The following is a 22,207-nucleotide window of genomic DNA, read 5'->3' as shown; positions in this document are numbered from 1 at the left end:
ACCCAGGGATTGGCAGGGAACTTGTTATTTAGGGATTCTCTTACCCAGGGTATTCATAGCCAGTACTGTAGAGTTTTCAAAGTCTTGTCCACGGAGCGACGAGAATGGTGACACTCCAGCACAAGTTCTGTGCCATTTTGGGGACAAATAATGAACTCTGAGGATATTAGGAGACTAGCGAGAGTACTGGAGAGAACCATCAACCGTTCCACTGACATACTCTATAATATGACTTTAGAACAGAAAGCAATAAGGTTAGTAGCACTTCAGAACCGGATGGCATTAGATGTCATCCTGGCTGAATGTGGAGGGGTATGTAAATTAGTGAGGTCCGCTTGCTGTGTTTTTGTGCCAGATTTCTCCTCAACTATCTTCAAGGCAATACAGAATCTGCATGTCCTAAGTTCAGAAGTGCATGTTCCCGAGGGAAACTGGGATCTTAGCGCTTGGTTCTGGGACTTCTTGCGATCTTGGGGTTGGAAGGTACTCTCGGTCTTGCTGATCATTTTGGGAATTCTGTTGTTTCTTTGCTGTTGTATACCATGTCATCCTGGTATATGTTCGATGCTAGTGGGATGTTGCGCACAGGCAATGGGTACATTAGGACGCAAGGTATACGCCCCAGACAAGAACTCCAATGAATATGTGCTGAAAGAAATTCTAGTGACCGATCTGATGGCAATAGATATCTCTGATGGTGATTCAGGGTGTATGGACATTGAGACGTGGAGTTATTTGTAAAGTGATCAGAAGTAGTTTAGCGCTTGGCATAGGCCAAAAGGAGGGTTTGTCGAACAGGAAATCATATTATACCGTCTAGATCGTATGTATATATATTGGCCTAGGCCAAGTCGCTCTTCGAGGAAATCCGCGCTTCAAGGTCCTGACCTTAGATCAGTCTTAACCTCCATTTTAGGTTCATCCGCCATTTTAGATTCTCACTCTAAAGTCACCCTGTGTTCTAAGATGGTGGACAGTGTCGTTTTGAATGTAACATGGCCGTCTTGACCTCTGTGTACAAGTTAATGTGTAAACTGCCCGCAGGCCAAATGTTAGGGTCATGTACTGAGACCTTGTCCTTCGTTGACCTGTGTATAGAGGATTACCTTTACCAACGAAGCTAATCCATGAACATATATCGTACACAATACTGTTCGAGCATCAAATGTGAACACTTGTTTAACTATATTGTATAAATGTGTACGAAGGCTCAATATGAAATCCAAAGACACACTGTTGTTATTGTAACTTGTTGGCAAATGTATTAAGGATAACCCCTAAATGTACAGATGCATAAATTAGAAGCGAACTCGACACGAACCCTAGATCCGAGATTCATTAACTTACAAGTGGGTTGGACATCATGCTTTTGATTGTATAAAAGATGCGACTATTCTGATGTACATTCCCACTCACTGAACACACCAAACAGGGCTGGTATTTCAATGTGTTGTACTGAGGGCCTGATAGCTATCTGTTGCTTTGTCCTTTGAAACTGTTCAGTTGTAGAATAAAGATCTGGGTATCTTTTGAACCCACGTTGGGTGAATTTCCTTTTGGGGTACTCAGCCTCAATATCTTCTTTTTGCTTTCACAAGTCAATTCCAGATGTATAAACAACATATAAGACATAACAATTACAAGAATAGCACTCAGATAAATAGCATATTAAGTGGATTACCAATCATCAAACATTTAGACAATCGTACTTTAAGAGCTTAAATTTGAGTGTAGGATAAATCTAACAATATCAATGATCAGGGAAGTTTTAGATGCATTAAAAACTTCAAACCACATTTGATCTTTAGTTAAAAGTTGTCAAGAGTACAAAGCCATTTAATTTTAGTAGATAACAGATTTAGTCTAGAGTGCAAAAATGTATTAGCATAAAGTCTGTCAGGAAATATTTTGAGATAGTTAGGTATATCATTGAGGGCTTTGATTATAAATGCTCTAGATTTAAACGCTGCATAAGATTGACATTTTTCTCGTGTAAGAATCCAATCATATTTCTATAATTTGAGTTTTGCTTTGTGAGGAAAAGCCAAAATAAGTGAAGCAAAATATTGGCATCATATAAAATGTGCAGGCAATCTTTTTTCCGTTTCGAAAAAAAGGGGTTGGGTTCTCCGTTTCTATAAGATTTTTTAGTACAGGTAACATATTTCTCGAGGAGGTTGTCGAAAGTAAGATTTTTCTGTATAGTGAGATCATTGCCCATGAGACAACCACTTTTAGAGATATCAGCCCAAATTCATACCGAATAAGGGCTATCGGAATACTTAAAGGAACAGGTAGAATAGGTTTCCAGAAAATACTTTCAAGAAAGTCCCAATTAACAGGTTTTGTCATGATTTGAGACTGACTACCATAAGTAAATATTGGCATGACTTTCTGTAAGCAGAACATTATAGCTGGTAACCAAGAAAAAGTACCATCTTTTTTCTGTAGGGACTTTGCTTGTATCGCTAGGACTCTCATTCTTGGAACACGCTTCTCTTTGTAGGGTTTGTCAAGACAATCTGAATTAATGTTTACCCCTATGTATTTGTATTGAGTTAAGTGGATTTCCCGCTAGAATCCAATTAAAATTGAACACGTTTTTTTTCTGCGAATGATGAAAAATGTAAATATTAGATTTTTTAGTGTTGATTTCAAGCTTATTCTCGTTTGCATAGGAAGTTCAAGCCGATAACTTCCTCTGAAGACCAACTGGCGTCCTATCAAAGAGAACCAGGTCATCGCCATAAAATAGGTACGGTATATGATATGGTCCGAGTCGGGGTGAAAAGGAGTGAACATTATTTAGAGCATTAAAAAAGTCACTAATATAAAAGTTAAAAAGTATAGATGCAAATTGACAACCCTGCTTTAGACCCGAGTTGGTGGTGACTGAGTTAGATAATAAACCATCAGTAGAGAGTTTCATTTTAATACTAGTATTAGAATAAAATTGATGAATTAACTAATAAGGTAAGTTAAGATTCAATTGTTTATTCCATGAAACTGATCGAGATATAGAGTCGAACGCTTGTGTAAAATCAATTAAAGCCACATAAACTGGTCGCTTATAGGCAAGACAATACAACTGTGTCACTTACAAAAGGGTATGTCTTTGAGAAAAGTGCTCAAGTGTCGCTCATCATTAACTATGGTCCTAAAAGTCGACCAGGTACCTGGGCATCTCAAAATCACCTCAGTCTCTTCTAGAATGGTTCAACAGCATCTAAGTGGCCTTCTCAGTGCTGTTCTTCCAGGTTGAACCAGGTTTAAGTGCAGCAAGTCATCTTGACCTAGGCCGTTAATCGTCAAAAGGTCCAGGTTTGAAGTGAGGCGATGAGCGGTCCAATGTAGGGTCAGAACAGTGCAGTGCAAAGAGATCTCCAGGGTCAGTTTGACAGTCAGTCAAGTTTGAGATGATGGGCACTACTGGGTTGAGTTAGCGAGTATTACAAAGCTTCCAGTAGTTAGAGGTGAAGTTCCATGCAAAGGTCCTACGGGTTCAATGCACTGTAAAAAAATGCAGTTGTTAGAAGCATTCCTCAGTAGTGAGCTATTGTTCAGGCCAAAGCACCAATGAGCTTTGCTTGTGTGATGCAGCGGCCAACAGGTTAGATGAATGAAAGCTGGTGTTTGAAAATAAGAATTTCAAAGATGGTTCCACAAGTCTTGAGTGTTTCAAAGGCTCTGAACAGTTCGAATTGGTTTGAGAATGGTTTGAAGCAACAGAAACAGGAGTGTAGCTGAGATGGGCTCCTCAGGCTGCTGTGAGTCCTAGTACAGGCCATACATGACGGTCCTTGGTAACCTTAACTCCAAGTCCAGGGGACTTGGCCGCATATGCTCGTATCATTCCAACCCAGCATGGAGCCTCATTTCAGTGCAGTTGGCATAGTGGCAGGGCATTTTCAAAACAACGGTCACCCATACTGTTCACTGGGGAACTTTCCTCTTCCTTGGAAACACCTGTCTTCACCTCTGGCATACGATTTACGAATGTAATGCACTCCCAACAGGGGCCAAAAAGTATTAGTGGCTAGTAGAAAGTCCAAAATCAATCAAGGAAAGAGTGGTAGACCCCTTTCGTCTAAAGGTAAAAGGGCACAGAGTACTGAATAACAGAAAGCTTGTTGTAGAGTGGTCCAATCCCTGTCACTTTGACCTTTGCCTTCTTGCATCATACCCAGAGAGCCTTTGTTCTGCAGGATGTAGAGGGGAAATGAAGGAGAGCCCCACAGAAAACGTATGTCAGCAAAATCCTCCTCATTCTCCCTCTGGCCTTTCTGGCTATTCTAACCCCACCCCAGCCTAAGTCTGCATCTTCAAAGATCATTTGGTCAGCAACACCACACTTGTGTGAGGCATGGCTTTGGGATGAGTGTCCCCCCTTGAATTATGGTTCCCAGGAGATTTCCTTCTCAGAGCATTTGTGCTGTAAGGGAAGTTGTTACCCGTCATCCCAGAGAATCAAAGAAGAAGGCATTCATGACTTGTGTGTCTCTTGCTGGCGTTGAGACAGGCAAACTTACCAAGAATATGCATGCTGTCCTCCTCTAGAACCATCAAGGACCACATTGACACCCTCACCCAATCCTTGGCTGATTTCTGCAATCACTCTTTTGCCACTGTAACATCCCTTTCCCCCTAAATCACTCCCTTGTGCACCCCCTCCCCAAGAAGCCCTCTGCTGATCCCTACTCTCTGGCAAACTACCGACCAATCTCTATCACTCCTTTCCTGGGTAAACCCCTGGAAAAGCTGTCCATATGCCAGCTTACTCTATATACTGAATCTATTGGTTGTCTCCATGATAACAAGTCTGGCTTTAGAGCAGCCAGAAGCATGGAAACTGCTCTCCTGAACACCCGTAAAGACCTCTTCTCAAATCTTGACTCTACCCTTCCTTCTGTCCTCATTCTTCTTGATCTATCCTCTGCTCGCTATGTGGTCAACCACGCCATCCTGATCAATCATCTCTGTGACAACCTGGGCATCATGGGTCAGGCACTAGCATTGTTGGCCTCCTTCTATCCGATCAACCCTCCCAGGTCCAACTTGTGTCCTGTCTCTCTCTCACCCATCTTTCTCTCTATATGTGCTCTTCCTCAGGGTTCTAACCTTTCACCATGGCTCTTTGACCATTACTTGGCTCCTCTGGCCCACCTCATCTCTACCTTCTGTTCTTACTTTCAGTGTTATGAAGATGACACTCAGCACTCCTTCAGGTTCCCCTCATCCTCCTCTGATCTCTCACTCATTCCTGACGTCTATCCACGATTCACAAATGGTGTGCCTCAAACGGTCTTTGTCTTAATGCCAGTAAGACTGAGATCCTTCTCATCGAGACCTCTGCTCTCGCTTACCTATTGCTCTCTAGCCACCCACCCTGTGCCCTCTACCCTCACCTTCCTGTGAGGCAAAGAAACTTGGTGTCATCTTTGACTCCACCCTCTCCTTCTCTCCTCTCATCTCTGACGTCTCTAAGAAGTCTCACTACCAGCTGCACCTCCTCAAAGGTATTCTGCCTTTTCTCACTTTCCCCCAGAAGCTCACTGTCTCCAGAGCCCTGGTTCTCTCTAGGCTGGACTCTTGCAACAGCCTCTTTCTAAATCTGCATGCCTCTGATCTTCACCCATTGCACCTAAACCAGGACAGGACTGTGAGATTTGTCCTTGGCCTCAAGCTCAGGGATCGAATCTCTCCAGCCCTGAAATATCTCCACTGGCTCCCAGTGGCAGCAAGGATCAAGTTCAAGACCCTTTGCATCGTCCACATTGCTTTCTGGGCCTGGGACTACATTGCATCCAATTCTCTCTTCCTAAGCATCTTCCTTCTTGAGCCCTCCACACATCCATCTCCAATTCTCTGATGGTCAGACGCTTCTCCAGGCAGAGAGTGGGGGGTAGATTTCTGTCCTCCCTACCTCTCTCAAGATTTTCTTCTTTGCTTCTTTTTTTTTTTTCTCTCTCTCTCTCTCTCTCTCTCTCTCTCTCTCTCTCTCTCTCTCTCTCTCTCTCTCTCTCTCTCTCTCTCTCTCTCTCTCTCTCTCTCTCTCTCTCTCTCTCTCTCTCTCTCTCTCTCTCTCTCTCTCTCTCTCTCTCTCTCTCTCTCTCTCTCTCTCTCTCTCTCTCTCTCTCTCTCTCTCTCTCTCTCTCTCTCTCTCTCTCTCTCTCCCCCCCCCTCCACCCCCCACTGCTGATGTTCCTGTATGCTGTGCTAAATGGTTACCTCGTCACCCACTGAACCTCACAAGCACCAGGCTCCTGCATGACCAGTAGCCTCTTCCACTGCCTCTGGATCATAGGTGCAGGGACATTTTGTAACAACAAATTTATTGAAGGCATTGGCTGCCAGGAAAATGATGCAGCGGGGCACATGTGTGTACTTTACTGATTAGCAGCCCAATCTTTCTGAAATGAATTACATGGGTCATTTTAGTATTTGATAAAACAAAAATGAAAAAGCTCTGGCTTTCTCACACTCTCCAGATGGAAATCGTTCACACGTGTCCCTTCTTTTGATTTCATGTTCCTCTGGTCAGAACACTAATAGCTATGCATTCATCCAATCCATACTTATCACTCACCCTTTTGATAAATGTTGTGAGTTAAGTCTGTACTTGCTTGTCTGCCTGAACCTTCAGACTGATCCTTTTCAAGCTCTCTTTGATCTGTACACTCTTTATCCACAGACCATGTTATCATGCCTGCCAGCATGGGTGAGGTCACAATTCACCTCTAGACATACCTTTCTCCGTGTTTTAAGACCTTTATATTGATGATAATCACAACATAAAATGCAAGTAACATAACATAACTCTTTGAAGGATTTCGATATCAACCACAGATATCAACAGTTGGTTTGGAAAGGAAAGAAGAAAGGAAAGGAGAGGCGAGGAGAGAGGAGGAAAGGAAAGGAAAGGAAAGGAAAGGAAAACAAAGGAAAGGAAAGGAAAGGAAAGGAAAGGAAAGGAAAGGAAAGGAAAGGAAAGGAAAGGAAAGGACAAAGTGGACAATAAAAGGAGAAGAGGAGAGAAGAAGATAGGGGGCAAGGGTAAGGGACAAACAGAGGCCTGAGCTTCTAACCCCCTTATAAAATAGTAGAATGTTGAAAAAATCTTTTAAGGGAGTTGCAAAAATGGAAATTTCGATTTTTCTGACATAACTTAATGCTGACTACTGTTATTATAAGGGTTTCCCCGGACATGATAATGCTTCTGGTGGTCCAGTGAAAATAGTGGTGTTCCAATTGGCCCTACTGAGCCCAGTTAACCTAACTAGGAAACAACCTAACGAGGAAACTGCACCTCAGGAAGTGGTTCCAAAGCTGAGATCAATTTGCAGAATATTCTCAGAGGGGCCGATCAAGGACCTAAGAAGGTTCCAATCACAACAGCAACATGGGAATCCTCAACGTTTTGCTTGGAGAGGGATCTGACTGCTTGGGCTGCAATCCCAGGCTTGTACTCACAGCTTGGAACTTTCATACTTCAATCCACCTTAACCTGGACATGTCTTCAGGGTCACCAACCTCTCCTGCCTACAGGACTAGCTATCCAGTGCTGAGGGTTCCTTATGTCTGGTTTGGTAGGTTTGCTAGCATTTGCATTGCTGGCTGAAAGTCACCATTACTCTTCAATGCTGTGATATGGCCTTGCTGGCACATAAAAAAAAGAACATCTACACAAACCACAAGTGTGGCATAATATTAGGTGGTACCGCCATATAGTGTACTCAGCCTCTAGCTCAAGAACCCTAGGCCTTACAACATCAGCACTTTCAGAAAATACATCAGAAGAGTATCACACTCTTTCAGAGTGCAAGGCATGCAACATAACCGGGAACAGGGGTCAGCAATCTGTTGCTTTCCAGATGTTTTCTTTTTTACCACAATTTCTATCAACCTTAACCATCACATCCAAAAGTGAGGGCTCTTGGGAGATATAGTTAACAACAACTGAAGAGTCACAGGTTCAACTCCCCTGACATCAAATGTATCCACAGATCCACTGCAGCCCCTCCTGCCCTTGTGTTTTCCAAATAGATTCACATTTTGCAAAGCCTAGTCTAGATTGGGCTCATATGGCCTCCTGCTTTGGAAATAAGTAAAAGGAAATTATGGGTGAAAAGCCACCATAATTTAATATGGTGGCTAGAACACACCTCAAGCACATTAACTAGCCATTCCTCTTCTAAATAGCTTCACATAGACAATCCATGTGAGGTCAAACATGCACAGAGCATGCCATCCTTTCCGCATTCCCGTTACATGGTCCACCCTGATGGTGCCACATGCACCCACTATATCACAATGCATTACTTTTCTCCTTCCACATCACCAAGTTCACCCCATTTCCTGTCCTCTCATCATCAACCTACTCCTTTTTCTTCACAGACTAAGGTATAAATACCCCTGGGCGGGGTCATAATACTGCAACCTCTGGATAAACCTGCTTCTATGAGACCGCTGCACTGGTGATTTGGCACAGTATAAAGTCTTGTAACATAACATAACGCAAAATGATTAGATTTAACGTACAGACGCAGTACATGAGCATTCCTTGTAAGATGGTAGCACATTCATTGGAAGGCAATAAACTTGACTCACTTTGCAGAGCATTAACTATTGGCCTTCAAGATTAGATGTAAATACTGAGCTAAAAAGAAAACGTAACCAAACCCACGCGCGATCCTCCGTGATGGTGGTCCCACAGTCTGGTGAGATGCCTCTTGGTAGGAAGCACTACGTCCACCCTGAAATCTCATCCGGTAACACACCCAGAAACACCCGTTTCTTGAAATGTAGATGCTTTCCCGAACGAGAGCAGAGCTCCACAGAGCTGACCTTCACAATTTCCTGTGCAGCAGCCATCTTGCTTCACCAATGCTTCCGCAACATGCTGCCCTCTTGCAGGAGATGAAACACCAAGAGCAAGCAAGTAGCAAGACCTGAATAATGCAAGACTCCATAACAAAGCACCTCCTAACATGTGGATAGCCCAAGTCAGACATACGTAGTTACTTCATAATGCAGAATGGATGGATAACCTGCCGGATGAACATGAACAGCATACATGGTTTCACGTGACTAGGTATAAGCACTCTTTGCTGCATTGGAGAGCTGTGAAAGACCAGTATTGAGACGGGCAGTGGGAGCATGAGTTGTTGCTTTTCCAAAGGCATTTCTAGCCAGTTTCTCATCACGATCCCTTTAAGAATGACTTAACATCACCTCAGGCCTCCATCCTCTTATGGTCGAAAAAATAAGTGCCATTAAATTGAGTAATAATGACACCTGTCATTACAATGTTCAATGTTTAGATGTAACAGAATGAAGGGTTCCATATCGTTTCAGTGCAATACAATACTTTGTGGCAATATACTTCAAAGTTGTTTTGTTTTTATGGGGATCCCCCCTCCATGTCCCCTTCCCCTTTCACTATCCCCCTTGCCCAAATGCATCCCCACCCCGTTTTACCCCTTAATCCACAAATACATATATACATTCATACTAATTCGAGGTAATTTCTATGAAGTAAATGACCACACATTCATTTACTTTGTGAAAACAACTGAAGTCAGAATAACGCACTATACACACATGTGATATCAATGCTATCTGATAATATTTCCCCTGCCCAATTGAGCATCCATGGCTAGAAACAGTAACCTGTATAGAACGGCTGCTCACTCTAGAACTAGCAGCATGTATGCTAAGTTATGTCAAGTTTGTTATTTCATTGGCTCTATACCTGGGACGTCTTCCCATGTGACTGCATCTACTGGTCTCTCAGAGATATGATATAATATGATAGGTTATTTATAACGCGCTTAATACCGTGAGGATTCTAAGCGCTGACCCGGGAATCGAACCTGTGTTGCTCCCTGGCGTCTGGCTTCCAAGGCGAGCACGTTGCCCCAGAGCAATCCTCCCGATGGGATGGGATGGGTTCAAGTGTGTTGGGGGTGGGAAGGTAATAGTGGAAGAGTGAAGATAGGATGTGTTGCTATTGGTAATTGGGTGGGTCTGGGTGTGAGAGATCCAGTTAGACGTTGCTTAGCCTTGCCTGCATTGGTATTTTTGGTATAATGTATGCATTGTGCAATGACCCACTCTAGTTCAGGCATGCATGCCATGTGTATTGAGGCTGTGGTGGCATGTGTTTGGCACGTGCATACTTTGCAAATTGGTGTTGAATAACATTACATTAATTGCAGAATAAAAAGACGTCAGGATATTTTGCTTACGGAAATGGTCAGTGGGGATTGAACACTCCAAACGTGGTGGGTTTTGAATGCATTGTGTGATTGTTCACATGTATGGAATGGGGGAGAGCTCACAGAGCAGGCTGGTGATGCTGGCAATCAGCAATGCTGTGGGTAATGCGTGTAGGCAGGTGTGCATGCAGCACCACATTCCGTCTGGATCCATTCCCAGATAATAGTTTGGATGGCAAATCCTTCTGACCCAATTCGCCAACACCTTGTAGGAATCTGAAATCACATTCTTGTTACGAACCAGCAACGAGGACATCATCTGCAAGTCTTGCAACTGACATATCACAACTATCTACTCGAGTGAGGTAAAGATGTGAAAGGCATTTTTAAATAAAAATTGACCATGTTTTGACCAAGGCAATGGAGCAAAATGTTCCTTGTCTGCTCAACCTCATGGTCTTCGCAAAACGGATAGAATGAAAAGTTCTAAATATGCCTGGCGTATTTATTTATTTATTTCATTGTTCTTTATCCTGAGTTTGACCAATCTTAGTTTTCCCGGTACGTGAGATACGTGTCAGAAAACACATTTCCTGTGGCAGTTGTGAAATCAGATAAAGTCATCAACAAGTGCTGTGTAATTCCCCTGCTGCGTGTATGCAGCCAGGGGCTTAATGTGCCTTTTCTTAGCACCAGCAATTATTTGTCCTCCGACATGTGCAGATTCCTTTTCAATATTAGTGCTAGAGGTCGCTCAATATTTACATTAAGCATCCTTCAGTGAAACACTGAAGGAAACATCTTCGTTTTGCAGTTCTTGCATTCTGGCATTGTATTTTAAATTAACTTGTAGAGTTTGTGGCAATATGCCGAACGATGTCGTTAGCTGATTTTGTCAATGCTGACGCAATTGTTTAAGTCACACCATCGTTCACACAGTTGAGAATGTGTTTGTTATTTTCTCTAGATGGCTTAACGAACTTGAACTGTGCAGGTCTAGAAACCAGGTGCTACTTATAAACGTCACACATATGCTGATGAAATTCACATAGAATTGTACAGCTACGATGGAAATAATGGGGTGACAAAGCAGCGCGAGAGCTGCATTTGCAGTGCAAGTAATGGATCATTGATGCAATGGATTGTGACAAACATGCAAGGGTACTGGCAGCCTTGGAGAAGTAAAATACACAATTGAATGATACAAAGCACCTTTATGCAAGACTTCATCCCTAGAAGCGTGAGAGAGGCACAACTTTGAGAGGAACAAAGGAACATTTTAGACCGTTTCATAAGTCACAAGAGAAATAGTTCAGATGTGCTAGTCTTTCTCTTAGTGTGGTCTTATGCTGTACTCAACAGAATTCTGGATTACGCTCAGGCTTCTCCACTCTGGCCCCTAGTACATTCAAGGCTGGTGCGTCATACTGTGTCTTAACAGAAAGGCAACTTCATTAAATACGCTTCCTCACAGGTGCACTGGAAGAAGCAGTGCCTGTGACCTATGCTCCTCCTCTCACCATTGGCTAGCTGCTATGTGTATCAAAGCTTTATTTTGGAATACCATGCCATAAAAGCAAGCACACGTCAATGAATTCAAACAATTAAAGCCACAACACATCACTTAAAATAAAAAAATAACAATATTTGACAAAATAATCACTGAAGCTCATAGTATTAATTTCAGTCTACTCATTTCAAGTATTATTAGTTGTAAAGCTGCGTGGGTGTAACCTTTTAGAGGCTTACTGAAAAAAATACTGTTTCTCCCAGCAAGTATATTATGCTGTGTAGGAAAGCCCCTATAAAAATGACCACCATAGAAAATACAACCCGCTGGGGAAAAAGTCCCAATACACCTCTTGCAAGGATAACATGTTTATTTTGGTCAGATAGCACAGCGAGTAGAGTACTCGCTTTGACATCCGTGCAGTGCCTGCCATTGCAGGTTTGAATCCCGGCAGGGCTGAACTCAGCCTTTCATCCTTCCGAGATCGATAAATGAGCACCACACACTGTGGGTAAGCAGAGCTCAGATACATGAGGATTTGCAGCTTTATATAAATGCAAATTATTATTTTCACACAAAAATGGGAAGCACCAACAAAGAACTCTGCTGCCGTGGAATTTCTGTCGAAAAGTGCATAAGCAGCACATTAAGAAGGTACACAGTGTCATCAGTGACATCATCACATACAGTAGACACCTATGTGGCTGGTTGGTGAGACCCTAGACATAGGTCACCTGCTCCATAGGGCATGCCAGGTCATTGGTCCCAGCTCCATCTGTCCATCTAATTCCACGTGGCTGATGCTGGATTCGTCATTGTTTCCAAGCTGAGAAATTGTCAATTATTTGCAAACTACACAACACATCTCTATCTCTGTATCAGTGCACATGGTATGAGCAGACAGGCACCCAGGTGTGGGAGGGGTGGGGAAGCCGAGGTCACACTAACTCACAAACTTCACTCGCTCCCAGACAGGCCAGCACCTGTCCAAGTGCTTCCACCCTCGTTCTGGGCTATAATTTCATCCCTCCCTGCACCTCGCAGCACAAATCATGTGACCTAGAAGTGAAGGCAGGAAAGCCCTGCTTTCTGATCTTTTTGATCAATCAGGGGCCTGATAGGTTTATTGTCAGTGTAGATTTTGAACGCTATAGAATGGCAAAAAAACGGCATGCTCGACGTACAATGTTATGGAGCATCCCATAACCATGGCAGAACATGTTTCAGTGGCAAACTCCACAGCAGTAAGTGCATGTTCACATGCAAATTGCACCTGCATTACTGATTCTAGCATACCACTGTAATACACCAATGTCTTGTGGCCCATGGAGCTTTTCTGTGTCCATACCCGCAGCCATCAGTTGTCCCTTGCAGTGGAAGAATAAATAAAACTCTTGCGTGTTGTCTGGGGTTGCTATCACTGGTGCTGTCAATATGACCTCCCTGAGGTCATTGAAATTTGTGAGCATATCCCCCATCCATGCTAGTTTGTTGTTCCCCTTTTGTGCTTCCTTGAGGGCCTTTAAAAGAGGCCTGGTGTATGCTGCATAGTCAAGTATCCATGCCCTGCAATAATTGCAGAGTCCCAAGAATGTCTGCATTTCCTTCACTGGTTTGGGCTCTGTGGTGGTGGGCACAGAGGCGGCGCGATCAGGGATGATTTTTCTGCCATTCACAGAAATCAGCTGACCCAAGTAAAGTACCTCCTGGAGGAAGTACTGTAATTAAACCTTATCAACCATGTATCCCTTGCAGGCCAAGAGTTGTACTAGCATTATGGAATCCTTTCTGCACTGGTGCTCGCTGACACTGCACACCAGTAAATCATAAACATATTGAATGATTGTGTTTGCACATGGATATTGCCTAAATCAGCTTGTGATATCCTGTTGAAGATGTTGGGGACTCGCAGTACACTTGAGGCCATCTTGCATGTTGAAAGTGCTTCACTCCATGAATAAACGCAGTGAGATATTGTGAGTCGGGGTGCAAAGGATTAGACAATAAGGAATTTGTAAGATCCACTACGGTAAAGTGGGTCACTTTTTTGGGAATGTTACAAAGTATTATCACAGGGTTTGGGCCCACTGGAAATTCAGCCTCTACAATATCATTAAGAAGGCACACATGCTGAATCGTTCTCCAAATTCCCCCTTTTGCCTTTTTTATCCGGTATATGTCTGTGTTGCATGGGGAGGTGGATGGTACAATTATCCCCTGATTTGACAGGGCAACAATAGTGTCCCATAGCCCCTCCTCTGCTTACCTTGATAAATGATACTGCCTGACCCGGGGCAACACAGCACCTGGCATGAGTGTTATTCAAACTGTGGTCACTCCTTGTAAGAGCCCAATGTCGTGGGTATTTGTCGTCCAAAGCCTTTACGGGACCTGCTCTAGGTCTGTCTCAGTGAAAGGGGGCAGGGCTACGATGGCCATCAGAGGTCATTGCACCTTTCAATACTGCACCATAATGTCACAAGGAATAGAAATCGCTAGTACGACTAGCCATCATCTGGTCTATCTTCAAACAAGTCTGCATCAGTCACTTCCCTAAGAGGCATTGTAGGGTCAATACACAACACTGTGCACCACCCGCACCCCTCTGAGTTGGTCCCAATCACAACAATACATTTAGGGGACACTACAAGACCCTGTAAATCCAGGGATAGTATTGCCCCAGCCACTAATTCAGGGGCTAGCACAAGTCTAAAAATGAAGTCAGATGGCATTCGTGAACATGCCTTGCCAATTTGGGGCACTGCCTCGAGAAGCACTGTTATGCCATACACAAAAAAATCGGGATTGGCAGGAATACTGCAAACCACTGCCTCTCCTCCTATTGCATGTATTATGACAATCACTCTTATGGCACACTTGCCTGGAGTGGCAGACACTATTCCTTGGTCTGTAAAGGAAGTGGTCATATTCAATTTGCCTAACAGCTCTTGCCCCAAAACATTTATGGGGGAACTCTCAGAATACAACAGAGGTGTAGACACCATCTTTCCTCCTATTTTGATATCCAGTTCTTTTGTGTACAGAACAGTGGAGACAGCCACAGATAAGCCCCATGTGTCAAGAGTTTCACCTGATAATGGGAAGTTTGCCTCTCTGATGCACAATTTAGTGGCACCTGTGACAACCATGAAGATGAATTGCTTGTTACCTATCTCAGCATCGACTAAGGGTTCCCGTCAGGGTGGACTGTCATGGACATGACTGGGCACACAAAAGTTCTCTGTGGGATGTCCTGGAGCCAGGGAACATGAAAAGGTTGTTCCCCACCATGCTCACCCCTCAGTGAGGTTGGCATGCTAGTCCCATGCATGGTGTGCTGTGGGGCATTGGTGGTTGTGTCAGCTGTGGGTTCTACCCCTGCAGACCAGGTGGGCATGGTGGCAGTTGAGTGTAGACCTGATGTATTTCATAGGGTATGGATATTGGCCTTGGCAGCTGTACCTGTTATTGGGGCTGGGGCGGTGGACAATAATTGCAATAAGAATTGCATCCCACCCACTGCCTGCTCCAACATTCCCTTGCAAAATGTCCCCACTACCCACAGCTCCAGCATTGTGATGGGCCCATACCTGCTACCCGATGTCCCATACCTTCAATTTTCTCTGTGCCTCCTTTGAACCTGCCCCTCCTGCGCTGCTGACCTCTTTGTTGCCACTGGGGGTAGGGGTACTGAGGTCCACCTCCCCACTGTCCTGTCCTCCTCCTGGCCAAAAAGCTGCTATTATCACGTCTGGAGGTGTCAAAGACTTCTCTGTTACCTTTGCTTGCTGATTGGATTGTACCTCTTTTTTTCTTTACTATTTTTGCTTCTTCCACCTGCAGCCTTTGGGCTGTTAACCTTTTCTCACTCCTTTATTCTCTTACAATGGTGTATGATTATCGTTTGAATCTCAGCCCACCCTTTCACTTCAATGGCCGCTATTTTGTCAAGTGCCTTCTGAATTTCCTTAGGTAAACCCCTTTTAATAACGTAATAAAAAAGAGGAAATGATCGGTCCTGCTGACCCCCGTCTCCGCACACCACATCTCCTGAACCTTAATAATGTACTGTGTGGGGTCCTCCTCGTCCCCCATGGTATACCGCATGATATACTGCAGGTTTAGCATGTCGGGGTATGTTTGCTGCAGTGCGTCCCCTCACCTGCGCCCTGGTATTGTTAAAGGGTGCACCATCATGCACGTCATCATCTAGCTTTACTCCAGGATACAAAACTCTAAATAGACAGGGAAAACCCCATGTGGACACTCTAAAAAAAGAGTGTTCATATACCCTGTCAATCGGGGAATAGGTAGATACCAAATATAAAGTAACAGGGTCAAACGAACTATACAACAGCAAACCCTTCAGTCTCAAAAGTACTTACAAAACATACACATTTTATTAAACAATCATATAATATGATAAAATCACATCCATTTAAAAAAAAAAGCAAAGTACTAGTGACAATTGTGATTATTCCAAATCAATGATGTTTTTTGTCACTAGTACTTTTCTTTTTTTAATGGATGTGATTTTATCATATTTTATGATTGATAATAACATTTATATGTTTTGTAAGTACTTTTGAGACTGAAGGGTTTGCTGTTGTATAGTTTGTTTAGCCCTGTTACTTTATATTTGGTTATTCCAGGATACCCCTGTCTTAATCCACACGTCTCCAGCTTGGTAACCCACTATGGCAACAAGCAAACTTGAAGTAAGGGGAGGGAGAAGCTTGATTAGATTATTCTAATTCTTGTCTCGGGAGGATAGCGCAAGGGCAACGTGCTCGCCTTGGAAGCAGGATAACACAGAGTAACACAGGTTCGATCCCTGGGTCCATGCTTAGAAACCTCTGGGTATTAATCACATTATAAATAACCAATCATATCAGATCCAATAATATCATCTACGGCCCGGGCACATAGTACGTTCTGCCTAGGCCTTTATGTAACAATGGCATCTGGGTACCTTTACTTATACCTTCTTTTTGTCCAACACTTAACTTTTTTCTTACCACTGCCACCCGACCAAACCTATTCCTTAGTCGTGGTCCACACAAACCTTCCAATTCTACCTGTGTAGCCTCCAATTCTTCTTCTAACTCCTTCTGAACCTTACTATCCTGGGGCCGGATAGCACTCTGTGCCATTATGTGGGGAAGTGGCCGGGGTGGGTAACTATGTCGGATTTGTATAACCTGTGGCTGGGCGAGAAGAAGGTTGGTTAAGCCCTGTGTGCGGGGGTACAGTCCAATTCCTCTGAATTGTCACGGACATTGCATTGTCAGGATTCTGAGTCCGACCCCCTCAGGGTCCTCCACATCCTCCATCATCTTCCACAAATCTAATATCTCTGTTCTCTTCTGAAGTTGTTCACCTTAATATTTAGCAGCAAAAAATGTGCTCATATGGTCCAATATTCCTCTATTGTGGGTGCACAGGTTTGGCCAGGAGCAGGGCACCCCCCCCTTGTATCTCTACCACACACTGTTTCTGATACTTTTCTATCTCATCCCTGTACAATGGTAATGCACTATACATGTACTCCAATGGCATCCACCTCCCAACTTTGCAATTTGTGTGCTTAAAAACCCCAAACTTTACAAATATGCACTGTGCATACTTATATCAAAAAGTCACTACCAGACCTCTGCCCCCACCTCCACATCACACCACACAATTTCAAAGCAAATTATCAACCCTGGCCCACCTCCAGCCTCCACCTCTGGCACAAAAACCGTAATACACTAAAACAACAAACTAAAATAATAAGTTAAAGCAACAACCACTACTTCCAGCGAGCTTTCTAAATATATGGAGCTCCTATTTTTTTCTTTATCTCCTTGTCACAAAACAAATGGCACGATCATCTTCCCTCACTCGGAAAGGCTTCCCTACACTCCAGTTTGTCCTCCATAATATACTCTCATATTACCAAAAATAATAATAAAAAGTAATAAAAAGCAAAATCTTTCCACAAGGCCTTATCACACTCTGCCTTTACTCATGCATACCACACTTGCTTACACACCCTACCCCTTGTTGTTATCCCTCGGAAAGGGTGTGCTCACGTCTGAATTTTCACCCAACCTCCTCCATCACAGGGTCCCAATAATGGCCTGCACTCTCCCAGGAGCTGTGCCCACTGCAAAGAGAAGACAGGAATTCTGTAAAAACGGTTCCTGCACACCTCTGTGGGTTGCCCACTTGGGACTGGTCGCTGCAGGTGGGCCCTGCACCTTCAGAGGAGCAGCCTGAAAGCCTCCTTTGTTGTGGGGATTGCTCGGATCACGTCGGGTCACCAATTGTCAGAAAGTCCCTATAGGCTCACACCTTAAAAATTACAACCCGCTATGGAAAAAGGCCATATACACCTCCTGCAAGGATAAAAGTTTATTTCCACACAGAAATGGGAAGCTCCAACAAAGAACTCCGTGGAATGGTCTGACGAAATCTTCTTGAGCAGCACATTAAGAAGGTACACAGCCTCATCAGTGACATCATCACATACAGTAGAAACCCATTTGGCTGGGTGGGCGATGCTCCATTCGTCATCGGTCCCAAGCAGAGTAATTGCCTATTATTTGCAAACCAAACAACACATTTCTATCTATAGGGGAGTTGAGGTCACACTAAGTCACACACTTCACTCGCTCACAGACAAGCCGGCACCTCTCCACAATGTCTTCCACCCTCGTTCTGCACTATACTTTCTTCCCCCCTGCACCTCGCAGCACAAATCACATGACCTAGAAGTGATGGCAGCAAAGCCCTGCTTTCTGAACTTTTTGATCGATCAGGGGCCTTGTAGCTTTATGGTCAGTGGTCTGGGGCTCACTGGTACCAGAGCTCCTAAAGCTTTGATATTTGGGTGCAATATTTTAGGTTTGGGCGGGTGCGGGTTGGAGGCTGTGCCCTCCTTCTCATGGGATTGTATCATGCCAAGATACTCAGCCATTCTCCCATGGCCTTGCAGGGCACATTTTTCCAGGGCGCTAAGGCTGGCAATGTTTTAGATTATGAAGGGTCTATGGATCTCTGTAGTTCTGGCCTTTCTCACCAGTGCCCCGCAGGGCCCATGATACAACCTATTCCTTTGCTCATCTTCGCGGCACAGGCCTGGAGTGCGGAATACTGTGTTGCAATTAAACTTTGTGTTCCAATATGGCTGGTAATGCGAAAGATTGCTGCTATTCCCTCATGAGCATTACATCTGCAAAGCATGCAATAATGTAATCATGTAGAAGTCATTATGGTCACTCCCTTGCCCTGTTATATTACTTTTCACAGCCTTTGCCTCCTTCTGAAGCCCTTGGGGTGTGCCAAGATTGTGTGCGCTTCCCAACAGCCGTTAATCACTGCCTTTAGGATAAGTAAAACTCGGACAAAAAATCTCCTTATTTGACTAATCTTATCTAACAGTATAATGAAAGGCCAGATGTATGTTTGTCCCTGTATGTTTGTCCAATGCAGTAGCTTCACCTGTTGTCACCGCTAGAGGTAGTTATAGGGTTAGGATATATAGTGGTCCTACTATGCTAATGAAAACCTGCACTTTGGCCTGTACACTAGGCCTGCAGTGGTGGCCCTGTAGTTATGTTTAAGATGCTTAACTCAAAGGAAGAGCACTTTTTGGGTGGCTTATAACTTTGCTTCTCTTGAACAAATTCCTACCAAACTTTGCAAAAAAAGTATATGCCCCCCTCTGAATTTTTCTGGTGTTTTTGGTGAGGTTTCGGCAAGTGGGGACAAAGTTATAGGGGGTCCATTTTTACATAGACGCAATGGCAATAAATATTTGCTCACGCCTACAGCCCAAAAGCGCTGGACAGATTTTTACCAAATGTGTGGCGGCTTGGTCTCGCAAGCGGTCTCTTGTAAGTTTGGTGTACATTTGTCCAGTAGTTTTCTTTAAAATGGGTGAAATGTACATAATAGAAAAATAGTGATATCTGGGTTAGTCCGCAGACTCACTTCCCCGTTCGCTCTGCATTCAGGACTCTGATTAGTACGGAGGTCTGCGTGATGTCCGCAGACATACGATGTGCCCACTGATTGGCTGCTGTAAAGCGTGAGGTGTGTCATATTTTTCCAAAACGCCTGCCATGTTCTATCCACAGATATCCGCAACTGCCTGGGTTTGGATGGGTGCTTAGTGAAAGAAAGATGACATTGTGCTATTTGTTTAGGTGGAAAAAGATTGTGCAGTGCGCAGCAGTCCGTGGACACTGCGGTAGTCCGCAGACAGGTTCTTGGCCAGGCAGCTTATCTGGTGACTGCAGGCAGGATTTATTAGAGTAAGGGAGTGGAATGTAGATGATATGAGGATATTTGCATAGGTTAGAATCAGTCCATGCACCTGAGAAACTGGACACTGGCACAACTACCACAGTATATTATGGCCATGCAACCAAGAATCTCACCACAACCATTGTAGTAGTAAGTGTTTGGTGGCAGTTGGAGAAATACGCTTGGGGTTATTTAGTGACTACAAGAAAGCTTGTTAGAGTAGGGGAGTGGAATCTAGATGATATGGTGATGTTGCCGTTGGTGAAAAACAGGGTTGGCAGACTATTTTGATGTCCCTGGATGGTGTTTGAATTGGGAAGTTAAGGGCATGTTGTGGTGTGATGGTTGTGGCTAGTGCATAGTTTCTTGGGTGCATGGCCTACGGCAATCTAGGGACTGGCTACAACCACCACAGCAAAATACGGCCATGCAAACAAGAATCTGGCCACTGGCCACAAGCATTGTAATAATATGTGTACAGAAATGGAATTCTGCCGTTGGAAACAACCATTATAATAATATGGGTATAGCAATTATACATACTGTATAGGCAGTGTATAGGTTTTGGAACATAGTGACAGAATACCTTTGAAGTTGAAATGGTACTTTTCATTGATGTAGCATAGGCGGTACAGGTTAATGCAGGAGAAATATTTGCTTCCTTCTATGTTAAAAAAACATAGCATAATATGTTAGGTAAGGTACTTCACAATGTTGCATTGGATACATTCTCTTATATTCTGCACAATTCAAAGTGTCATACCATGTGGGTGGGCCAAGGTTCCGTAGCAAATACTGTACATCAGCGTGACGTTGGAACCAGTATTCTTTTGTACCATGCATGTTTGCCAATAGATGTTTGACACTTGACTGCAAAACTTCATCTTTGTATTTGATCTTTTGAAGTAGTTGGGTAGCAGACATGTTTAAAAAATTGGAACCTGTTTTCAATGTGTGTGCAACTCCGTAACATATTATAGTTGCTAGTTCACTTTCACAAACTAGGTGGAATATGTATTTAACTTTTTTTCTGAATCTGGGGTCTTCAAAATACATTTGTAAAGAGCAGTGTTCTGAGGCTGTTATTTGTGTGCATCTTTCATCATATCTTCCCCCTTTTCTTGTAGGAAAGAGAGTAGGAAAGGCTTGTGCTTCTCATACGATGATTGGAGATCCTTTGGCTTGATGCATTTGAAATGTTTCTATTGCATCATCTTTGGTATCTTTGGAGTGTAATGGGTGAATTGTATACTGGTCCAAACTATTGGGTGCTGTAAAAGTGTCTACAAGTTCAAATTGGGCAGTTGGTGAGGAATTCTGAATTATTTTGGTGGTTTCACTTAGGTTTTGTTCAATGTTTATTTCTTTATACAACTCATTGTTCTCTATAAGATATTGTAGGGCTTCTCTAACTTTGTTAAAATCTACTAGTTGTTGGCAAATTGTTTTGTCTTTCATTGGTACACCATTCACTAGGATAATCAAAGATGAATCTATTAGCCCTGGCACTCCTAGAGTGTCAACATTTTCTTTAAGATCTAATGGCAAATAAACTATTTTGCCACACATGCCTTTTAGTAATTCAGAAAGAGGCAACTGGGCTGTTTTGGGTTGAAGGCATATTTTAGCGTGTAATGGGTGTACTGTTTGGATTATAATGCTCTTATACAAATTAAGCTGTTGGAGAGGTTTTTGAAGTGGGAATATTACCCAGTCATTAGTGATAGCCAATGAAAGCATTTGGTTATTATAAAGCTTTGTATTGCAGTATGTGAAAAGTATTGAGGGGTTAGTCATTTTGTATTTGTTTTCTGCTATAAGATAGAGAGCTAATTGGAACCATTGGGACTCCTCATTGTCTTCTATTTTGTACATTATATCTACAGTTGTGTTGCTCTTTTTATAGAAAGTTCTGCGACAACACACTTATACTTGGTTTGGTACTTCAGCAGATGTGTGTTTAAACTATGATATTTCTTTTTTGTACATGTTTATTATAAGATTGGCATTTGTAAAGTTTTGGCTACTCTTCTATAAAGTTATTGAATTTTCTAAGTGATCTTCACTTCCAAAATATTTACTTTGGATGTGGTTTACTTGTTGAAGGAGTTCTTTGCTGCGCCATGTAGGAGAATGTTATTAAAATGTTGCAGTTCTAAAGCAGGACTTTTTGCATAGTACAGTCTCG

This window comes from Ambystoma mexicanum, chromosome 9, assembly GCF_040938575.1.
Source record: "Ambystoma mexicanum isolate Mex_15411 chromosome 9, UKY_AmexF1_1, whole genome shotgun sequence".
Taxonomy (NCBI): domain Eukaryota; kingdom Metazoa; phylum Chordata; class Amphibia; order Caudata; family Ambystomatidae; genus Ambystoma; species Ambystoma mexicanum.
The sequence above is the reverse complement of the archived record's forward strand: the minus strand, read 5'-3'. Positions refer to the sequence as shown.